Source organism: Oryctolagus cuniculus, chromosome 7 (assembly GCF_964237555.1).
Source record: "Oryctolagus cuniculus chromosome 7, mOryCun1.1, whole genome shotgun sequence".
NCBI classification, from domain to species: Eukaryota; Metazoa; Chordata; class Mammalia; order Lagomorpha; family Leporidae; genus Oryctolagus; species Oryctolagus cuniculus.
In genome coordinates, this window is record NC_091438.1 from 90,738,882 (window position 1) to 90,761,723 (window position 22,842).

The window sequence follows — 22,842 nt, forward strand, 5'->3', positions numbered from 1 at the left end:
CATCCCTTATGGGCACTGGTTCCAGTCCCAGCTGCTCCACCTCTGATCCAGCTCCCTGCAAATCTGCCTAGAAAAGCAGGGGAAGATGGCCCAAGTGCTTGGGCCACTACACCTACATGGGAGACCAGGGAGAAGCTCCTGGCTCCTTGCTTTGAATTGGCTCAGCTGTGACCATTGCGGCCATTTGGAGAGTGAACCATCGGATGCAAGATCTCTCTCTCTCACTCTGCCTCTGCCTCTCTGTAATTCTTCCTTTCAAATAAATAAATTTATAAAAAAAAATGTGTTGGTATTTAAAAAATGGCCAGCGCCGCTGCTCAATAGGCTAATCATATGCCTGCGGCGCTGGCACCCCAGGTTTTAGTCCTGGTCAGGGCGCAGGATTCTGTCCTTGTTCCTCCTCTTCCAGGCCAGCTCTCTGCTGTGGCCAGGGAGTGCAGTGGAGGATGGCCCAAGTGCTTGGGCCCTGCACCCCATGGGAGACCAGGATAAGGATCTGGTTCCTGGCTTCGGATCAGCGCGGTGCGCCGGCTGCAGAACGTTGGGGGGTGAACCAACGGAAAAGGAAGACCTTTCTCTCTGTCTGTCTCTCTCACTGTCCAGTCTGCCTGTCAAAACAAAATTAAAAAAATAATTTACAGAACCTAGTTTCTTCGTCTGTAAATTAGTGAGATTATTCTTGATAGCTTTTAAGATTAATTCCTTCTTCAAAATTTCTCTTCAGGGTTCTAGAATAAATGAATTTCATGATGCCACCATCATCTTAATATTAAAAAACCAGAAATTATTTCTATTATTAATATGTACAAAAATCAACATTACATGTCATTTATAAAAATATCATATAATTATATACAAAGTAAACAATGTAGGTTTTAAAAAATTTCATAGTTGAACATGCACTATATAACAGTCTTTTATTACACATTGATCTGTTCACATTTACCATTCATTAGACTTATTTGAGAAGGTAATTTGAAGCACTCAGTTTTAAGTATAAAAGTTCTTGCATTCTTGACATTAAGCAATAGCAGACATAAGCACATGAGGCTTATATAAATTAGAAACATATGTCAAATGACAAGTAAATGTAGATCAAAATGTACTCATTAAATGGTATAAATAATAATATTACATGAGACCTCTTGCATAATTCTATGAGAGGAAACTCAATAATATAATAAAATGTAGAGTACTATATTTAGGCGATTTTATTAGTTTTTAATACTGATTTCTTAGTTCTATGAAGCTATCCATAGTGAGAGGATTAAATCAGTCACAGACATAGTACTATGTGTAGAAAATAAAGAGATTATTTCCTATAATTCACAATAAAACATGAAAGAAATTTATATTCATCAGGAAAAACTTTAAAAAGTCAATTTTGTATAAGTGATTGAATGACAACAGAGTTTCAATTAAGAAAGCATGGTTTTGTGTCCTAGTTCACTCAGTTGAGATAACTTCAGAGAAATGGCTATCTTTCTGGGTCTTATTCCTATCTGGAAAGTGAGGATTTCAATGAAGTTTGTTAAAAATTTAATTAGACAACTTACATTATACAAGATTCTCATTGCAATTAATAGAAAACCTATTCAAATTGGCTTAAAAACGAAATGTATAGTTTCAAGTCACTGGGAAGTAGATGAGGGCAAAATGATTCACATGGATTCATGAATTCAGTTGATATGATTAACAATCTGTCTTTAATCTGATTCTTATTTCTATTTTTTTCCTGTTTTAACTTCATCCCCTGTTTGTCTCCCTCCATGAGGTGGCTAAAGAAGATAGCCTTAAAAAGATTTTTATGGTTAACAGTGCTAAAAGCATTTTTAAAGCCAACAATGCTAATGAAAATAAAATGCTGTCTTATTCCAATAATTTCAGCCTGTTCCTAGAGCTAAGTTGCTTATCCAGGCTGGCACCAGACGTCAGGCAGGGACTCCTGTGATTGGCTAAATAAATAAATCTATTTTCTAAGAATGAGTGGGGGTGGTCTACCAGTAATGAGAATGTACTCTGCAGACTTCCTTTAGGGAATGTAATTGATGAGGAAACTCAGGCACTATGCTTTAAACCCGTGGGTGAATTTGCACCAAGGCTACGTTTCTCAAAGGCTGTCTTTAGCCAGTGACTGAGTGTGCTGGGAATACCAAGACAAACCCATTCCGAGGAGGGACACAGTTCCCATGTTGGCCCATGGGGGCTCAAGGATTCCCCAATGGATTTGTTCAGTCTGTCCCTACATGGCTCAGATGATAGTTCAACCAGAATTCCCTCCCACTTTTCTTCACGCTGTGTTCAGATTTTACAGCAGTCTGATGATTTGCTCAGTCACTCCTGAATCCTTCCATGCTTCCTTTACATACGAATTTTCCTTATGAACTCCTGCTTATTTAACTTTTTTTTTTGACAGCTGCTTTTCAGAGTAGCCAAATTTACACAGGTAGTTGTAGAAAAGTGGGGTTCATTTCATGCCTTGATAATATGCTTTCTTGGAAGGCAACAGGAATAGATTTCCTCTACAAGGGTACACTAGTTTTTAAACAGTCAATGATAGGAATTTTTGGTTTTGAGTGTTTTATTTTGCATATTTATATCAGAATAACCTAGTATAATGTTATGGTCATCAGTATGTGGAAGTAAAGATTAAAAATATTAAATTTCCTATAAACATATAGATTTATCAAATTCTTATCTAATATGATGATTTTAACTAATATTTAAGAATCCCTGGTCCATCTTTGAATGATAGCTATCAATTTTCTATGTCTGAATAAATCAAATGATATTATCAAGATATTCAATGATCATTTAGCACAGCATTTCTGGAAACACAAAGTGCATGAGAACTGACTGAGAGATTTCCAGATTCTGCATCATTATCTAGTCCCACTGAGTCAAATTATCCAAGAAAAGCCTGGCCATGTGTATTTTCAAATTTTTCCACATGCAACTCCAATACGGAATTTTGGCTAAGAAATATAGACTATATGAACATCTTCATTTACTAGGTGATGGAACGAAGCACTCAAGAATTCTAAAGTGACTTTTCTGAGGGCATGTGTCTATGAAGTGATTAAAATAGAAGAAAAATCTGTTACCTCCTGACTCCCCTTCCACTCCTCTTTCCTCATTCAAATGATTACCAGGCCTCTGACTCATCTCTTGTCTCAGATTCTTACTACTTGTTCTCTACTCCTCTGCATTGCTAATCTGCTTTCTACTTTGCATCTTCTGTAACTCTCTAATCCCTAGAGTCCTTGAAGTGGTTGTTTTCTGCTGTATGAAACACACTTGATTCCCATCTCTTTTACACTGTGAGTTAATAAAATTCATGTTGCCAGATAATTTCGTTATTTATGGAAGAGTTTCTCCTGACTATATAACATATTTATGAGAAAAATCATTTAACTATAAAAGAGCATTATGTCTTATTTCCCAGCTCACCCTACCTCGCCTTCCTTCCTCCCTCCCTAGGAAATTAGAACTAGATCAGACGCTTGTCAATCACAGAAGACACATGTCATAAATTTGAAAATAACAAACTTCACATACCTAACAGCTGAATGTACATGTCCACATAAAGTTTCAGTTTTTAATCTTCTCTTACTTTTCTTTTGTCCTCTAGTTTCCTTGTTCTCAAAGACTAAGGTGAAAATGACTGAGTGGGACCAGCACCACTTAGAGTATGGTTGCTGGACAGCATTAGCCCTACCTGGGGAAGTAATCACGGAGAACTTTGGGTCCCATGCAGATTTACTAAGCCAGAATCTCTTGGGCGGGAATTAAGAATCTTTGTTTAATCAGCTCTCAGATGATTCTTGTGTACACTAAAGTTTGAGAATAAGTTGACTGTGGTAAAGATAAATGTTTAAGGTGCCAAGTCAGATTTTATTTAGTACTACTAATGTAGAAGAAAGACGCTTCAAGTTACCTGCATTCAACTCCAATCCATAGAGTGGTAACTGGGTGTTTTAAAGCCAGAGTGAGGGAAATTGTAAGCAAGGAAAGGGTTGTTCAATGTAGTTGGGCCATCTGGGTTTATTAGTTGGTCCTTAGCTGGAAGAACATATCTTCATGACAGGTCATTCTGCATATTGGAACAAGACACTCAACAAAGCGAGGCCCTTACTCCCCGCCTCCCTTCCCCACCACCAGGGCTAGGTTTGCATTTCTAGGGCATGGCTCCTACGTCCTTGAGAAACAATTTCACTGCTAGAAGATTCATATGTCAAAGAGGCAGAAAAAGGATTTAGAATTACAAGGTGTGTGAAGGAAGTGCTCTAAGAGGGAGTTGAGGGACCTATTGCCAGATTTTAGTCGGAACAAACAGTAAATTCCTTTGGTAATGTTCAACTGTCTCAGAAAACATTTTAAACAGTACTGGGGTCATCTTATGGACATAGCCTTGAATTGATGACACCTGTGCTTGTGCTCAAGTTTCTTAGTGCGACAGTGAATAATATCATTTGTTCTGGGAGTTGTACTTGAAAGTCAAGGATGAGTCCCAGCTGAGAAGGATCCTGACTGTAGGATGGTTAAGGAGGAAGTCTTTGTCACTTCATTGGCTTGGGATTCATAGGTTTAATTGCTGAAGTTAGCAGCCTTCAAAAAATAATATAATGGCAAATTATTTTATTTCTACCTAAAGGAAACTGAATTTGGATTCAGTTTGTTTTCTCTTCTCATTTTGATGCTTTTCTGTGCACACAATGTCTTTATTGACCCATCTGACTTTCAGAAGACTCTACCAAAAAGCACTTTTAAAGAATATATTTTGAGGTTGGCGCCATGGCACAACAGGTAAAGCCACTGCCTGAAGTGCTGGCATCTGTTCAAGTCCAAATACCCTCTTCCAATCCAGCTCGGTGCTAATGAACCTGGGAAACAGCAGAAGATGATCCAAGTGCTTGGGCCCCTGTACCCAAGTGGGAAATCCAGATAAAGCTCCTGGCTCCTGGCTTTGGATAGGCAAATCTCTGGCCATTATAGCCATTTGGAGAATGAACCAGTGGTTAGAAAAGCTCCCAAGTATGTGGGCCCCTGCCACCCATGCGGGAGGCTAGGATGAATCTCCTGGTTTCTGGCTTCAGCCTGTGCAAGTCCCTGCTATTGTGGTCATTTGAGGAGTGAAGCAGCAAATGGAAGATCTCTTTCACTCTCTGTCTCTGTCTTTCTCTCTTTCTGTGTTTAACTCCGACTTTGAATAAATAGAAATATCTATATGAAATCTATTTATATTTAAATATAAATGAAATATATTTATATATATAGAGAAAGGGAAGTTAGCTAATCTCATTCTTTCATCAGGAATTCAATCCTAAATAAGTAGAGCACTTATGACTCAATCTCTTATTAAACATCCTATCTATCAACATATTTGCATTGGGGATTAAATTTCTAGCACATGAACTTTGGAAGATACATTCAAACCATAGCAAAGTACATAGTCAATTGACCAGATGTTATTAGAATTTTCTGTAGGATAGCTGATGGAATTGGCTTGAATTATCTCTAACCCCTTGTTTCAGCATAAAATGGGGTTACCTATAATTTGTAGAATTGTCGCAACCAATCAATGAGGAATCTCTAAGGAATTCAGGAAGAAAGAGAAGCTTGGAATGTAAGAAGGAAACTGTTCTGGAAAAATTCTACTCTCTCTTCCTTTATGTCCCTGTCTCTGTTTTTCTCTTCAAGAACAAAGAAAACTTATAATATATAATCTCGGCAAGTTTTTCAAGGGTATTGTTTTTACAAAAAGGAAAATGATGTATGATACAAATATATGTCTTTTAGCATAAAATGTATTCATAATTTAAAAACAGAACTTAGTGAAGCAGTGAAATAGAAGTGGACACTTCAGATTACTTAATCAATGAATTAAATAAGCTGAATAATTCTGCTGTAACTCAAGGAAAAATGACTAATAAAAAATGGACATGATTACAAAATTGTCAAAAGCATAAAAGATGAATTCAGGAATTTCAAGAACATTTAATGAGGTTTTTAGGAATCAAAATACACATAGAAGAGAAATATTAATCAATGTAATAACAAAAATATCAAAATTATTACTAAAATATGAAGATTTAAAAAAAACATGGAAACTTCAGATAAAGGAAAAACTGCAAAGATTTCAAAAAAATTTTGCACCAAAATAAACTCACTTTTTAATTTTACTTTTTCTTTGGACTTTTTGAAGTCACTCTGTCTTTCCTAATGTGTGCATCCTTTAAGCAAACTATGAAAAAATAGTAGAAAGAAACCTCAACTTGAACATATCCTGATGAAATTGTTAAATTTTAAATAAAAAAATAATTCAGGAGGCATCCAACATGGAAAAATATATACAAACAGATGGGTCTTTACTATAGCCATTAAAAAACCACTTGAGATGCTCTCTCCAGTCGTAGTGTCCCTGGGTGTGAGTCCTGGCACCACTGGCTCCTGCTGATGGGGAGACAGCTGATGAAGCCTCAAGTACCTGGGTCCCTGCTGCACATGTGGGAGGTCTGGATTGAGTTCCTGCCTCTCAAGTAAATAGAATGAAATAATGCTTTTTAAAAAGGAGACACACACAAGAATAGTGTAATTTTAAATCCTGACAATTTACAAAGGTAAAATGCATCAGATACATTTTTTTTTTTTCATTCAAAATGTTCAAGACAATAAAAAAGCCTCCACTTCAGGGGCAAAACATAGCTATCAAAAAAATCTTCACTGAACCAAACTATGCTTTAGGTAAAAGCCAAAAGAAAGCTGTTTAGAAGATAAAAGGACTCGGGAGGTTTATATTCCCCAATTGTTATCCTTTGATAAAATTTGGAGAAAAAATTCAGTTTTCTGAACTCACATATAGGAAAATTTACCTTCAAATAAAAGCCCATGAGAAATGTACCTACGATTCTTTGATTTGATACCTAAATATGTGGAGTCATTATGATTATGAAATCAAATACAAGTATCAAAAGTATGTATTGGATGATATAAAAAATGATAGTAGTAACATTCCACATAAAATTCACGTTACCCAAAGAAAATGTGTAAGATGGAAGAAAGGTTTAAATGGAGGTAAAACACTTTAAAGGATAGTTAAAATCTCTATAATTTATATATTTTGGTATAAGTGTGTATGCATACAAAGACACAAATAAGTTTTGCAATTGTTAGAAGTGCATAAGTGCTTACCAATCCGATGTCTTGTATTTTCCTTGAACTTTTTGAATCTTTGTATACATGGATTTCAAAAATGTTTGCAGCAAGAGAAATTTTTTTAAAAAAAATATTTATTTGAAAGTCGTAATTAAAGAGAGGTAGAGAAAGAGAATCTTCCATCAAGTGGTTCATTCCCCAGTTGGCTGCAATGGCCGGGCAAGAGTCGGCTGAAGCCAGGAGCCTGGAACTCCAGTGGGGGTCCCATATTGGTGCAGGGGCCCAAGTACTTGGGCCATCTTCCATTGCTTTCCCAGGTGTGTTAACGGGGAGCTGGATTCAAATGGAACAGCCAGACTCGAACCAGTGTTCATGTGGGATGCCAGTGTTTGCAGGTGGTGGCTTAACCCACTGCACCAAAGCTCCAGTCCTTAGCTTATTAAAATAGTATCAAATGTTAAGCATCTGAAAAAGTTAATTTAAACATATTTGCTCTGCATATGAAGCAAAGTTCATTTTAAAAGATCTACCTCCTCTATAGTTAGTAACATAATGAGTGTTAAAATTTAACTATTAAATAAAGCTTTAGCAAATAAATAATTCTGGAGTCATTGATATTTAATCATTCTATAAAATAAATTCTGGAGAAATTCCTTCTAGAAGAAAAACATGTAGTATAATTAGCTGAACTTGAAATTCCTGAAAATATTAACAAGTCTCATTGTATTTTTTTCTGACCACAGAAAGGAAGACACTTATGAATCTGTGTCTTCACATTTGTTGAGGAAAATATTAAAATATTTTTAGAATTTTATTGAATTGATAAATAATATATTTGTATTTCTCCCTGTTGAGTCAGAAAAAGCAAATGTCAAATCAGAGAAAGTAAACACAGGTAAAGATTTATAATCAAATATGATATGAACAGATATTTACAAAGATATAATGTATTCCTTTTTAAAACCAAAACCCAATAACTCCACTGGAACCCTTGATGTGCTTATGTCCCACTTGCTACACTTCGTGCATGTCATTGTCTCTTTCTCCTTTCTTCTCACCAACTTTATATGCTTCTGGGTTTCCTTTCACAAAGAATTGAAGTATATTTTAGCTCTTGTAAGCTATATCAGAACAAATGGCAAATTCTAGCTTTTCCTTTTCTTTCTTTCATTACCTTTTTTCACTTGTCTCCCAAACTCAACCAATACAAACTTTCAAAAAAATCTGGCCGTATTTTTCCCAGGTATCGACTGTTCTGAGTCATTTCTGCTCTTTGCTACCATGTGCCTCACTCTTCTCTTTACCATACCATCTGAATATAAAATACTACAAGTTCTAACCTATCTCTTTGGAGAGGGGATTCATTGAATTGTCTGGAATTCCATCCTAGACACAGAATTCCTTTTTTCCCCTCCATTATACTTTTATGCTTAAAATGTGTTGTTTCTGATTCTTCCCTGAAGTCTTCCTCTTCATTGCAAGAATTTCAGTTATTGGAGTGGGCACTGAGGTGTGGCAGGTAAAGCTGCTTCCTGTGGTGCTAGCATCCCGTGTGGGTGCCAGTTTGAGTCCTGGCTGCTCCACTTCTTATCCAGCTCCCTGCTAATGTGCCTGGGAAAGCAATAGAGGATGGTCCTACTGATGTGGGAAACCTGAAGGAAGCTTCCAATCAGCCCATCTCTGGCTGTTGTGGCCATTTAGGGAGTGAACCAGTGGTTAGAAGATCTCTCTCTCTCTCTCTCTCTCTGTGTCTCTCTCTCTCTCTCTGTGACTCCATTTTTCAGATAAATAAATAAATCTTAAAAAAAATTAAAAACAGAAACCAAAATTCTTTAAAAAAATTTCTAGTTATTTCAAAGGTAGTGTGGAATTAAAATATAATCCCAAATAGAAATTGTGTTCAAATAAATTATCTGTTTCTAGAATTGTATTATTTATTTTTCTGAATGTAGGTTCTAAGATAATTCCTGACATCTGCTAAGAGGTTCATATGTGTCAATAAATGAATACAAGAAGCACAAATATTGAATACTGGCCATGGTCATGAAATCAAACTTATGAAGTATAGCGGCTATTAAGTTGTGAAACCTTTGTCCTGAGCATCAACTTTTACTTACAATACAATATTCTGCTCTACAGCTTTTACTTTTTCCTCTTTTTACCTTCTTGCTCTGAGCTGCCATCTCTGGGGATCAATTTTATATTCATGGTGTATTGTGGGATTTACAAAGACATATTATTTATAGAAGTGCATACACCTTTCTTAATTTTGCTGCATATGATTTAGATAACAAGAAAATTACTCATTGGGATATACTAAATCCCATAATCCATACAGCAAACCTGATTAATTTAATCACCAAAAAAAAAAAAAAAAGAAAGAACTTGAATTTGAGCCACAGTTCTGAAAATTACCATTTATGAGATTTGGGGGTAAGTTATTTGATTTCCTTGAATACTGGTTTCTAAATCTCTAAAATAGCAATAATAATGCGTGTTCCATTTCAATGATACCCAAATGAGGATGGCCGTGCAAGAAAGTGAAACACATGCCAAGTTGCTCAAACCTTCCAAAACATTGGTGCCTCCTACAGCAAATGAATATTATGTATTTCCAAATTCTGAGAATATCTACTGTTTTATTTATTTATTTATTCATTTGAAAGTCAGAGTTACACAGAGAGAGGAAAGGCAGAGAGAGAAACAGAGAGAGCAAGAGAGAGGTCTTCCATCCGATGGTTCGATGGTTCACTCCCCCATTGGCCACAATGACCAGAGCTATACCGATCTAAAGCCAGGAGCCAGGAGCTTCTTCCGAGTCCTCCACGTGGGTGCAGGGGCTCATGGACTTGGGTCATCGTCTACTGCTTTCCCAGGCCACAGCAGAGAGCTGGATCAGAAGTGGAGCATCCGGGTCTCAAATCGGCGCACATATGGAATTCAGGCGCTTCAGGCCAGGGTGTTAACCCATTGTTCCACAGTGCTGGCCCCCATATCTACTGTTTTATAGCATGTCTTCCACTCCTAGCACTAGGATGCATCTTCCTTGCATCACAATAGAGAAAATATCTTACTCTGCAGACTGTTTCCCCACATTCCAATGCTACCCTGTCACTTATTCCACTTAATCCTTTAATAGTTTTGTGGGCAGCATAGGTTGGCTTACTCAATCTCCATTCCTAATTGTATTTCTCTTAATCACCTCTTGCATACAGACTTAAAAGTTCAATACAGTGAATTTTATTGATGTTGAGAAATTTTTGATTTCCTCACAAGATGGAAATAACATGCATAAAAGGGAAGAGGGCACTGCTAATATTTTTTCTCTTCTTGCTTCTTTCTTAATGATTATTTTTTTCAGCTGCTTGAAAGCAGACCAACAGAGAGCAACAGAATGAGATAGAGAAAGGGGAGAGAGAGAAAGAGAAAAGGAAAGGGATATCTTCCACCTACAGATTCACTCTCCACATTTCTGCAACAGTCAGATGTGGGCCAGATAGAAGCCAGGGGCCAGGAATTCCATCAGGGTCTCCCACATGGGTGGCAAGAGCCGAGCACTTGAGCCAGTCTGCTGCTACTCAGTATGCATTAGTGGGAAGTTGGGTCATAAGTGGAACAGCTAGGATTTGTACTTCCAGTCCAATACAGGATGCAGGCATCCCCAAAGTAAGCTTAACTCCCTGTAAGCAGCACATCCCTACAACACACCATAACCTTCTCTTGTTGTTTCTTTGTCCATTACATAGAACAAAAACACTTGGAGCCTCTACCAACTCCTTATGCCTGTAAGAAAACCAAGAAAGGCAGAGATGTGATGTATGATATGGACAAGTTGTGGCATCAGTGCGTTTCTTCTAGGATTTTGGTGAGACAAAAATAATATTTGTTTAAGCCACTGAAGTTGGGTATGTGGCTTCCAGTTTTAATTGACCCTTTTTATCTATTGCCTACATGATAAAATTCAACCCTTTTTATTGGTTGTATAATATCTTTTATGGATATTTCTTGCATAGTTACCCAGCTTCTTTTTTTCCCCAAAGAAACCTTTTATTTAATGAGTACAAATTTCATAAGTACAACTTTAGGAATATAGTGATTTTTCCCAACATACCTGCCTTCCCACCCCCATTCCCACCACACCTCCTCCTCCCTCTCCCATTCCCAGTCCCATTCTCCATTAAGATTCGTTTTCAATTAACTTTATACACAGAAGACCAACTCTATTCTAAGTAAAGATTTCCACAATTTGCACACACACTCTCACACACATACATACACATCTGTGAGAACAAGTTTTACAGTTAATTCTCATAATACAACTCATTGAGGACAGAGGTCCTACATGGGGAGTAGGTGCACAGTGACTCCTGTTGTTAATTTAACAATTAACACGCTTATCTATGACATCAGTGATCCCTGAGGCTCTTGTCATGAGCTGCCAAGGCTCTGGAAGCCTTTTGAATTCACAGTCTCCATCAGTGTTTAGACAAGGCAATAAGCAAAGTGAAAGTTCTCTCTTCAGAGAAAAGTACCTCCTTCTTTGATGACTACTTCTTTCCACTGGAGTCTCTCTCACAGAGATCCTTCATGTGGAACATTTATTTTTGCCACAGTGTCTTGGCTCTCCATGGCTGAAATGCTCTACCCAGCTTCCATTATCCATGCTAAGATGCTTTCATTGCTCCAGGTTCTTGAACACACCTGTGCCTTTAAAAATATTAACTCCTTTGACAGTATTTTCTTTTTTCTGGTTTTCTCAGATGTTACTACTAATGCATCTTCAAGATATTGGTCAGATATTTTAATCTTTAGGAATTAGTTATACACAGAAACCTTATGTGGTATATTCTCACACATGAAAAGAATGGAGTGGGAAGAGAAACAATTAAAACTGAGCCCTCCATCAGACCCATGCGGAGTTCTGAATCTGTCATGGCTTTACAGAGCTGTCACACATACAGGCCAGGAGGCCAGACTTTGGATTCCTGTAGAACCCTGGAAAAATAGTTTCATACATATAAGAGCAATTCCCTGTGAGGGAGGCAGCTGTGCACAGGTCTTCAGCTGCCACATTTCCTAGCACCTAGGAATTCAGTGACAGAATCGAGGACGTCTTTGTGGAGTACTAAAATACCCACTGGTGGCAGTGCACCGGTAGAATGTAAAAAGAATCTGATATAAAGTACAAATTCTTTTGTAGAAGAATTTTTTTTCATTTTTAAAGACGAATAAAAAAAAAAAGAGTAATGAATGACTGAAATTTTCTCAATGTTGTTTTTATAATGTGAAAAATCCAATTTTAATTAAAAACAATGGTGCTATACTTTCATGAATGTTTCATCAGTAGAGTTAAAAGAGACGTATTAATACTTTATCATACAGTAATAATTTATATTTTTAAGAAAGCTATTGCATTACCTTCCTATGGTGGTATCTATCCTAAACAAAATTAAATTACTTGTATTAATGCTTTACAATTTTCCTTCTATCTTTGGAAAATATATACTATTTTAAAAATAAATAAGACACTAATCATAAAATCCTTTATGCATTTATGAGGTTGATTTATTTTCACTTAATTTACATATCTATTGATTTTGTCTGCAAATGATAAATTACCTAACAATGGATTAAGCAAATAAATGTTCATTTTATTCAGTAAGAAGTCATGTGGAGGCATAATAGGGCTGTGGAGATGCTCAGCCTTATCACGACACTTCCACATTCTTTATGGCCTACACTTTGCCAATCTTAGCAATTAGCTTATTGCTTCATGATGCTACAGTTCCCAGCATCATGGCCTCATTTAAGGATGGAGGAAAGCAACTGGGATGGAATTTTTCTCTCTCTTGTTTATCAGAAAAGCGTGTCTTTCACACACCTCTCCAACATAACGGCTATCAGATTTCTGTTACATTTCAGTAGCTGGCCCTAACTGCAAGGGAGTTGGAAAAGACAAATAGTTTTTCCTAGTCTCTATGAGGGCAAGTAAGTAACAGTGAGAGAGGGGACAGGAATGGGCATTGATCTGGTCAACAAATGGAAATCTCACACTTGAAGCAATGCTGCTTGCATGAACAAAAATGTTGAGTTTTTCTGAGGGCAGCAGAGGGAGGGAGTACATTACAGGAAACTGAATGGGGATAATTTTATTTTTATGCGTGCATTCCCAGTGATTATCAATATGTCCTTGCATTTAAGAGATACTTAATAAATACTTGATGAATTAATTAACAGTAACCATATCCTTTTAAATCTATATGTTACAAATACAGATGTTACTTTTAACTTTTATATTATCATGGTTTTTATGAGAGCCTCAATGCAAGTATAAAATCATTTCGACGGTATGATTATTAAGATATAATTTAAATGCTACAAAGAGGAAGTGCAGCAACATACATTTAAGAATGTCGGTATTTAGAACTTGCTCTTAAAAATGAAAGAATGAAATAAATATTGAATACTAGTAATCTGTTTTACGAGTGTCATAGTATTTGTTAAAATTCCCTATAAGTATTTCAGTAGCGGATTGACAGTTCACCAAATGAGTTAGAGCACCATATAATTATCCTTAAGTAATGCAAACTAAGATCCCATATGACTAGTGATAGTGGCATATAATGATAGTGTCCTTTCTCCATTTAAGGTACAACATGCCATCAGAGAAGATGAGATGAATCCTAAATGGGTGGGTAATGCTCCATATTACACACTTAACAGATTATGACATCAGGCTGATACCCAATCCATCTGTTAGCTGTGCAGGACAGAGGACATATTGTTACGGTGATTAGGCCAGGTGGTACTTCATTTGATATCACAGCTGTGCTAAACTTCCACTCAGAAACCCAAAACCATGTGAAACATTCCTTATTTGGGGTCACACTGAAAAGAAAGAGCAGCAGCTGGGATATGCTGTTAACAAGTTCCATGCAGAGATTCTTTAGTTGAAATTAAAAATAAAAACTTTTGCAATATGAAATAAGGAATGAAGATTTAAAGTCTGGGTTCTGCTGTTTGCTCCCATATTATTGTGCAGTATAATTTTTGAATTTCAGATCAATTCATTCAGTCATGCAAAGCCAAAGGCATTTATGGCATTTGCAAAATCTATTCAACAAAATATTGAGATGATCAAAGCAGAAAATGCATTTGAGTTCCTGGGACACAGTGAACTCTTAATAAATGTTAGCTGTTAATTTCATACTCTAGAATGCTGTGAATTTATAATTTCTGAGTCCCTTGTCCTACCCTATGCCATCCCTAGTAATTTAATTTAGCATTTTTTAGAGACAGCTATATGTCATACAAATATCTATGGATATGTATGCACATATGAAATCATGCAACCTCTCCAGCCAGATTTTACCTTCCGGTTCAGAGGAAGAATGAGGCTGCCATTGCTTTGATAAGATAGACCACAGAATAAATGTAGCAATGGTGCACCCTTAATTTGCATTGTTTGTGGATTTGTAACAGGGTACCTTCTGCTATAGGGATGAAGCCCCATGGGACTCAGGCTTAAAGAAAGGAGTTCTGGCTGGATTTCAGCATTCCCTCATGACCTTGGGAGGCAGCTTTATAGAAAACCTAGTCTGCATTACCTTTCTTGATGTTACTTATCATTGAAATAAACAGCCTCCCTGAAATAAAAATAATAATGGAAAACAAAAACCAATAGCCACTAGTTGATTTCTCACAGCAGAATTTACTTATCCCTCATGAAGGGTATGGGGATCAGGAGGCAAAAAAATTAAAAAAAAAAAAAAAAGAAAATTGTTGTTTGACTTACTTCTTTACAGAGACATGTTACCTGTGAAGGCAGACAATAGTCTTTTTAGGCATATATCCTAATAGAGCTGTTGCCTGCAAGTTCAAAAATAACACACTTAATAAAGAACATCTTTATTGCATTATAAAATAATACAGAGATGATACAGAAAACAATCAGATGTTCTACAAGACAATGGCCTATCCTATAATTTATCAGGATTTCTTTTTACTATTAAGTAATTCCAAAGATTCGAAACATGCGGTAACTTGCAAATTGGCTGAGATGCTTCACAACTTGTTACAGTAGCTAAAACCAGTCAAAAATTCTCGCCTCCACGTGGTCCTTTGGTGTTACTTTTCCATATTTCTAATAAGATGATGAAAACAAAAAGAAAGAGTTTTCAATGCATGTATGTGTGTGTGTCTGTGTGTGTGTGAGAGAGAGAGCCTCAAATATAAATCACATTGAAAATGCTAGTGATGTACGGAGGCACAAAGTAATCCACAAAAAATGATGCTTGTGCTAAGGGAACCTACCCACAACTTGGAAATAAAGCAGAAGCATCATTGCCTATGCTTCAATGTCACACTAGAACATTGGCTAATGTCTTTGCCAAGGATAATTTACTCCTTATGAGACTGTGTCGTGGTTTGATCTTCTGCTGATTACAAGATAGCTTTTCTGAAATTTTACTCTAACTTGTGGATTTTGTCCAGTAGAAATGCAAATGATTCCTGTTTCCTACAGAAATCGATACTAATTTTGACTGTTGCATTGCCTGGCAGGACGTTAACCAGTTTTTGTCTATAACTTAGTGAACTTACTTCAGTATGTCTTTCCTCATTAAGTATGTGCATCTGTCTCTCAAATTCTCTTTGAATTGGCCTTACCATCTTGCTGTTCCCTCATTAATGAGTTGAATACATCTTTGGCAGGTTTTCATTCTCTATTTGTATGAAAGTCATGTTTTAAACATTTTGAAAATTGTACTTGCATATTAAGAATGTCCTTTGTGAAAAAAAGTAAATGTATTAATAAGAAATTTAGTATGTAACAGTATTAATGCTTAATTTAAAAATTGTAAATTATGAGCATGTTGTCAAATAGCACTAGGATTTATTAATGAGAGATAAACTAGGTAAACGTGGCAAATTCTTAACATTTAAATCCTCCTCCCCCAGAATTGACAGCTCTCTTGAAGTAAAGTTTATTTCTGTTCTACACTGGACTAGGTGGTAGTACCATGTCTTTATAATATGCATGATAATGTATTTTTCAGAGGGAACCTGTTTAGGCCAAACAAATCATTTCCAAGGAAGGCAAATTTTTTGCTTTCATGCTTTAGTCAAGAATTAAAGAGAATGTTATTCACTGGCAAGCAGCTGAAATAATTTTGTTATAAAATTTATAAAATAACATTTCTAATTTGACTTGAATATTTAATCCCATTGGAATTTACAGCATATATTTTCCTATGGTATTTTTAAAAAATGAAGTTCTGAAATGTCATCTGCACTTTGTAATTCTGATGAATAGTTTTGGAAATTCTTTTCCGGTGTATTTTTCCTTAAAAAAAATAGAATTGAAAAGAACTTATTCTTAGCTACAAAAAATAATCAGCTTTAGCATCATCTTTGATTAGTACAAAGGAGTCACTACAAACCTAACGTGTCACTAACTATTAGCAGTCTCTTCCCTCTACTGAATAGAACATATTCCCCACGAGCGCCGTGTGCATAAATGAGGCAGGCGAGTTCTCGATGGTGTGTTCTAGGCGGGAGGAATAGTGAAGGAAGCCATCAGGAGGGTCAGCGGGCTCAGAGGCCTACTGTGCTGCTGCTTCCTTGTTTGAGAGGCTTCATGGAGGAACTGAGACATAGAACTTGGCCTCGAAAAATGGCAGGAATTTGAGCAGGAACAATATAGAAAAATAAATGCCTCACAGCTTAAAAAAATGAAACAGGCACATAAGCAAAATATGCAAGATTTTATGTAGGAAAAGGGAGCTGAAAAATAATTTAAAAGTAAATGTTTCTATCAGACAGAAACTGAAAATATTCACCCTTGTACATCAACTCCAGATACTCCTTAAAGTGCTGTAAGAAGGGTTCTGAGGGTGGATTCAGACTCATAAGGAAAGAGAATTGTGATTTCCTGCAGATCCTTGCTGTTGCCCAGGAGTTGGGTTCTAGGGTGAAGGAGGGCTGATGGGGTGAGGCACATGTTTGAATAGTCCCATGTGAGGCCCACTGTTAGGCTCCATCAACAGGCAAAACCACACAGGGGAACTCTGGAATAGTTTGAAATTGGCTTCCTCACTTCTCTTCAGTTCTACATAGGATAGTAGTAGAATACTGATACAAGGATTGAGTCAAAGTATATTTTTGGTTTCCTGTTCTTTTAAAATTGGCAATCTCAAATTTTGTTCTCAGAACTCTCAATCCAAAGGCAGATTTTTAATGTGACAGAGAACACTGAAAGTACACAGGATGTTCCACAGGTTTTTCCTTTGTAGAAGTAAGTGTCCACTTCAAAGACCAGCATCTTAAATGAGCAGAAGGAAACCCATGCATAGAACAATGTACTTTATAATTTGACAGAAAGTGATTATATAAAATGGTCAACCTTCTAATGCCTAACTGCTGAGGCCCTGTGTTTGAAATAGGCATAATTATATTGTAGGAAAACTTCCTTAAAATAATTTTATGTATTTTTCTATTAATTGAATGATCTGGTAAATGCATTTTAATGAGCATTTCTTAGAAGAATTCAAAATGAACATATTCATCTAATTGGTATTACAGTCTCATAGATTATCATTAGTGTTGATAATACTATTTATCAGATATCAAATTAGATCACTGTTTTTGTTATAATGAAGTCCAAATATTCTAAGGAACATAGCAAAGAAATTCCTGCCTTCTCTCTGTGCCACATTAAAAACTACAGGCTTTGCTTCAGTTTATGAACAGGAGTAAAATTTACAAGTAAAAAAAATTGAAATCTGGTTTAGATTACTAGATTAAAAAGTAATTTTAACATTAAATTTATACCATATTTAATCCTTGTTTAAAAAACCTTCCAGTTTCTCTAATGAACAGGACCCAGTATAGATTTATATTTTTAAAATTATCTTCATTTTTGACATTAAAAAATACTGAAAATAAAAGTTAAATTTAATAAAGCATATGAAAAAACATGAATTAGTACTCAAGGTCACTGTAGTGTGTATATATATATATACATGAATACACATATATATTCTTCATGCATACACATATACAATACATCTCTACATACTTAATCATTAAGAAATGGGTCATGTGATATATATTTGTCTGAAATTTGCTTTATAAATTATAAATACATCAAAAGCATGTTTAAAGGTTAGTATTTATGAACCCGTCTTTAAATTAGATACCACATAATTTTTGTTGATGTATCTTCGTTTACCTAACTATTCCCCAAATGATACACATTTGCCTTGTTTTGCATTCTTTGTCAATGTAATCCATATTATAGTGAACATTTTCTGTGTGTCTTTTTGTATAAAATAGAACTGTTTTTCTGTTACAGAAAAGGAACTCTGGACTTAGCAACTGCAGCAAATTTGTCTTCAATGGAAAAGATTTTAATCAAAATTACATGACAGTACTCATTTCCCCACACTTTTGATAACACACAATTTAAAATATTTCAATACTAATAAATTTTTTATCTTTCTCTGAATATTTAAAAGTTTAATATATATTGAAAATATTTATCTACTTTTTTACTCACTTGTTAATTTTTTAACAACATATCTTGGTCACACAGCAGTGTTAAAATATTTGATAGCCTATCTATGACTATTTTTAAAAGATTTGTTCTATTATTTCTTTTCACTTCTTTTCAAAAACATTTTGTTCATTTGAAAAATGTACTCATATAGTGAATTTCTAGGCAAAGGGAGATAGACAAATGTCGATATATGTGTTCTCTGTCTATTACCACGTGATGCTCTGTGCCAGCTCAGAACTCTCCCAACAATACCATAACCGGATAAGTTCTCTAGACTTCACCTATCCAGAAGTATGAACAAAAATATAACTCTTTTTAAAACAAAGTATCCTGCCTCAGGCATTTTGCTATAATAATGAAAAATAGACTAACAGAGAAAACTGGTAACAAAAGTGTGATTGCTATTAAAAATATAGCTGGTGGAGCCAGCTTTGAAATTAGGTAACTGGCAGAAGTTGAAAGAGTTTGGAGTAGCAAGCTAGTGATCCTGTAAGAGCTGAGAATATGAGAAAACCAGGAATGAACTAGAAACTCGGAGAGACTGGCTAAGTGGTTGTGATCAAATAGAAATGTGGACAGGTAATACCACGGTGACAAGATCTCTAACGCAAATTAAAGATATTGAATTAAATTTAGAGCAGAAGCAATCTTTGTCACAAAATTGCACACAATTAGGTTGAATTGTATCCAAGCCAAATTCAAAAAAATGTTCTGGGATATCTTGCAGAAGAGCTATCCAAACTATAAGACATTTAGGCTGCTGCTTTCAACAGCATACAGTAGGATTCAGGAATGAGAACATGACTTAAATGTGTAAGCAAAAGGGAAACACAAAAAGATTTGGAAAATTTGTAGACCAACTGGAGAAGGAAGGCAGAAAAGATGAACAAGGATGTGACATGGAAACTGCTTGCTACGAAGTTTAGTGTGGATTAAGGGGAATTCCTTGTTTTGTATTGGAACAATTAAACAAGGGCCTTAATGGTTTCTCAGAAATTTCTGAAGACGGCTTCCCAAAGCCAATAGGACTTCCAGGGCATAATTCTTTCACTGAACCTGGGGTGCTCTGAACAGGCTCACTGCCTTAGCCCAACACTGCCTGGGGTTTCTGACTTTCTGATAAAACACTCCACAGTCATGGCAGCCATGATGCAAGTGGGTCTAGGCAAACTTCGTGTCAGCAATAGACCTCAGCATCCAACTGGAGCTGTTTCTGCAGGTGTGCAGAATGAGACGTTATGGAGTCCTACTGACTTCCACCCAACTTTCTAAGGAAATTCTGGGAGACCAAGAAGTTGCTACTGGATGACATCCTGTGCAGAGAGGACCTATTGGGACAATACCTAGTGAAGCCTCAGGCTTGAAGCTGTAGTGGGGACTTTGGACTCTGGAGTTTTTAAATGGTGCTGCACTGACTTAAGACTTGGGGTCTACTGGGGATGAATGATTGTGCTTTGACTTAAGAGATGGACAGGAAACTTTGGGTGCCTGGATGAGCATGCTATAGTTTGATGTAGTTTGAGGTCCCCCACACCTTCATGTGTTGCAATTCAACTCCCATTGTCAGGTTTTAAGTGAGTGGAAATTTAATCTGACTGTGGTGTTTAGAGGTAGTTCCTGGGTAAGGGATTTAGGTTGGAGGCCTCCTGACTGGGTGTTGGTGGCTTTATAGAGTGAGGAAGAGAGACACACGGGAAAGTCTACTCTGCTGCGTCTGGTGTTGTGGAGCTCTGCACCGCTTTAGGACTCTGCCACAAGATGAGACTATTAGATCTTGCACCTCTAGACTATGAACCAAAATAAAACTCCTTTCTTTATAATTGGCCTCAGTGATTTTCTTAGAGTAATGACAAATGGTCTAATACAATACCTGAGGAAAATCTTCTGTATATTGTGAGTGTATTTCAAAAATTATAGTCACTGCCACAGAGGAAGCTGATCCCCCCCAAAAATGGTTTTTAAAATGCCAGTTTTATCATTCTATAAATTCAATGAGACTTTTTCTTCTCTATTCTTTTTTATCTAAATATCTTACTCTGAATCTATGCTTTGCAAGTACTGAAATGATTTAATGACATTTTAAAAATGAGAATTTCCTCATATTTTTATGAAAAATTATTTTCATCAGGGCCTGTGCTTTGGAATAATGGGTTAAGCTGTCATCTGTGCCACTGGTCTCCCACTTGAACTCTGGTTCAAGTCTCAGCTGCTCCACTTCCAATCCAGCTCCCTATTAATGTCCCTTAACACAAAACATGCCTCTTTGTTCATGATAGTATGTATGAGAACAAATTTTATGCTTTATAATTGTTAATCTTATTTCATATTCTACTAAATGATCTTTAATTATGCTTTCTTCCATCATTCCTTAGTTTGTATGTGTTCATGTCTGCACCTTCTTCTGTGTATATGGAAAAGACAGGTATGCTAGTTCTTAAACATTATGTCTGAATTTTGTTAGTGATTTTTTAACATTTTTGTAAATGATCCTATCTAAATTTTGAATAATGGTTTTTTACTATTGAGTCTTCCTGTGTTCAGAGATAAATATATTTGATTACAGTCTATTATTCTGCAAATATATTAGTGTCATAGTTTCCCAACATTTAAAATTTTATATCTATGATTATTGGTCAGGCTGATCTGTACTTTCTTTATTGTAGTTTCATTTATCATAAGTTTTAAATACACTGTAGATGTTTGTTTTACATGATCTCTGAAGCATGTGATGGAAATCCTTGATTTATTTCTGTACACTTAATGACTATTTTACATATTTGAGCTCACTTTAGTGATTTACAGTCCTAGTTATAGTTTTATTTAATTTGGATTTTTCAAATGTGTGTGTATTAATTAGTACATAATATAGCTTTACATTTATGAATAAGTCCACTTTTATTCCCTGTTTCATTAAGTTCTTTCTTACATCTTCATTGTGTGTTATTCAGGTTAATTTAGGTATTCTTGCTTTATCTTCTTGAGTTAAGAGCTTATTTTGTTTTTTTTTTTTTCAGTCTTATTTTCTAAACAATGCATTTATGATTGCACAGTTGCCTCTGAGAAATGTTCTGGCTTCCGTAATTTGTTTGATAGAAGTCCTTTCACCATTGGTCATTTTTACATAGAGTATGATTTCTATTTCTACTTTCCCTTTGAGTTAAAAGTTATTTAGGTAGCTAGTTTTTGATTTCCAAATGTATTCAATTGTCTATGTATTTGCTTTCCTCTTTTTGCCAACATCTAATATATTCATATTCTTCCAGGAATGTGACCTCTGTGATATCCAGAATTTATGGAGGATTTTTTTTCTTTGTAATACGGTTAGATTTATTTTTTAAAATTTGTGTCTGGAAAAAGCTTCAGTTTTGTAGTATCAACGGAGTTTTAAAAACTCTCCATATGCATATATCTTTCACCCTGAGTTTTATCTGCCTGGATGTTTTTCAGACTCTTTCACAATGGATGAAGTTTTGTCAATTCTCTCTGAAATTTATATTTTTATTCTAATCCTTCATTTCCTTCCTGCAGAAGGTTTACACATTAACACTGTTTACCATGTGGACTTGTGTGTACTCCCAAGCAGGTAGGCATCCTATACATATCCAACCATGTGTCTTACTTTTGCCATGGACTGTTAAATGTGGGCACACACAGGAGGTGAAAGCACTTGTCTTGTTGGCCTGAGAGCTTGTGTACCCTCTTTCTGGTTGAGAATGTCATGTCTAGATAACTATCAGATCCATTATCAAAAAATTAAACAGCAATCAAAAGTCTCTAATGTTTGATGATTTTATTTTATGTGGCACTATTGTAGCCAAAAGATGACTAAAACAGACCCTATTTGGGTTGCTAATGCAATGAAACTAGAAATACATGGAGCTGGCTTTGGTTGAGAGTGACAGACAGTGAAACTATTATAGGAGGATGGAGAAATGGTGAGCTTTGTTATGATATGGTGCAAGAGCTAGAGAATCTATCTCCTGATGAATTGTAGTGTTAGACAAGCAGGTTTCATGGCAGAAAAATGAGAGTATGAGCAGGTTACAATGAGTTGCATTTGAAAAGTGTCTCAAAAAGAACTGGGGATGTGATGTTGCCATATGAAGATGATTGAAATCAACTCTTTTTTT

At 35.9% G+C, this 22,842-nt stretch overlaps 1 long non-coding RNA gene across 1 annotated transcript in view; it reads left to right on the forward strand.

The window, feature by feature from the left end:
- Positions 1 to 11,016, forward strand: part of LOC138850624 (uncharacterized) — a 130,597-nt gene extending 119,581 nt beyond the window's left edge. Inside the window, exon 4 of the long non-coding RNA XR_011390608.1 lies at positions 10,902 to 11,016. This is a non-coding gene — a long non-coding RNA (uncharacterized lncRNA). The remainder of the gene's footprint in view (positions 1 to 10,901) is intronic.
- The last annotated feature ends 11,826 nt before the right edge of the window (positions 11,017 to 22,842 follow it).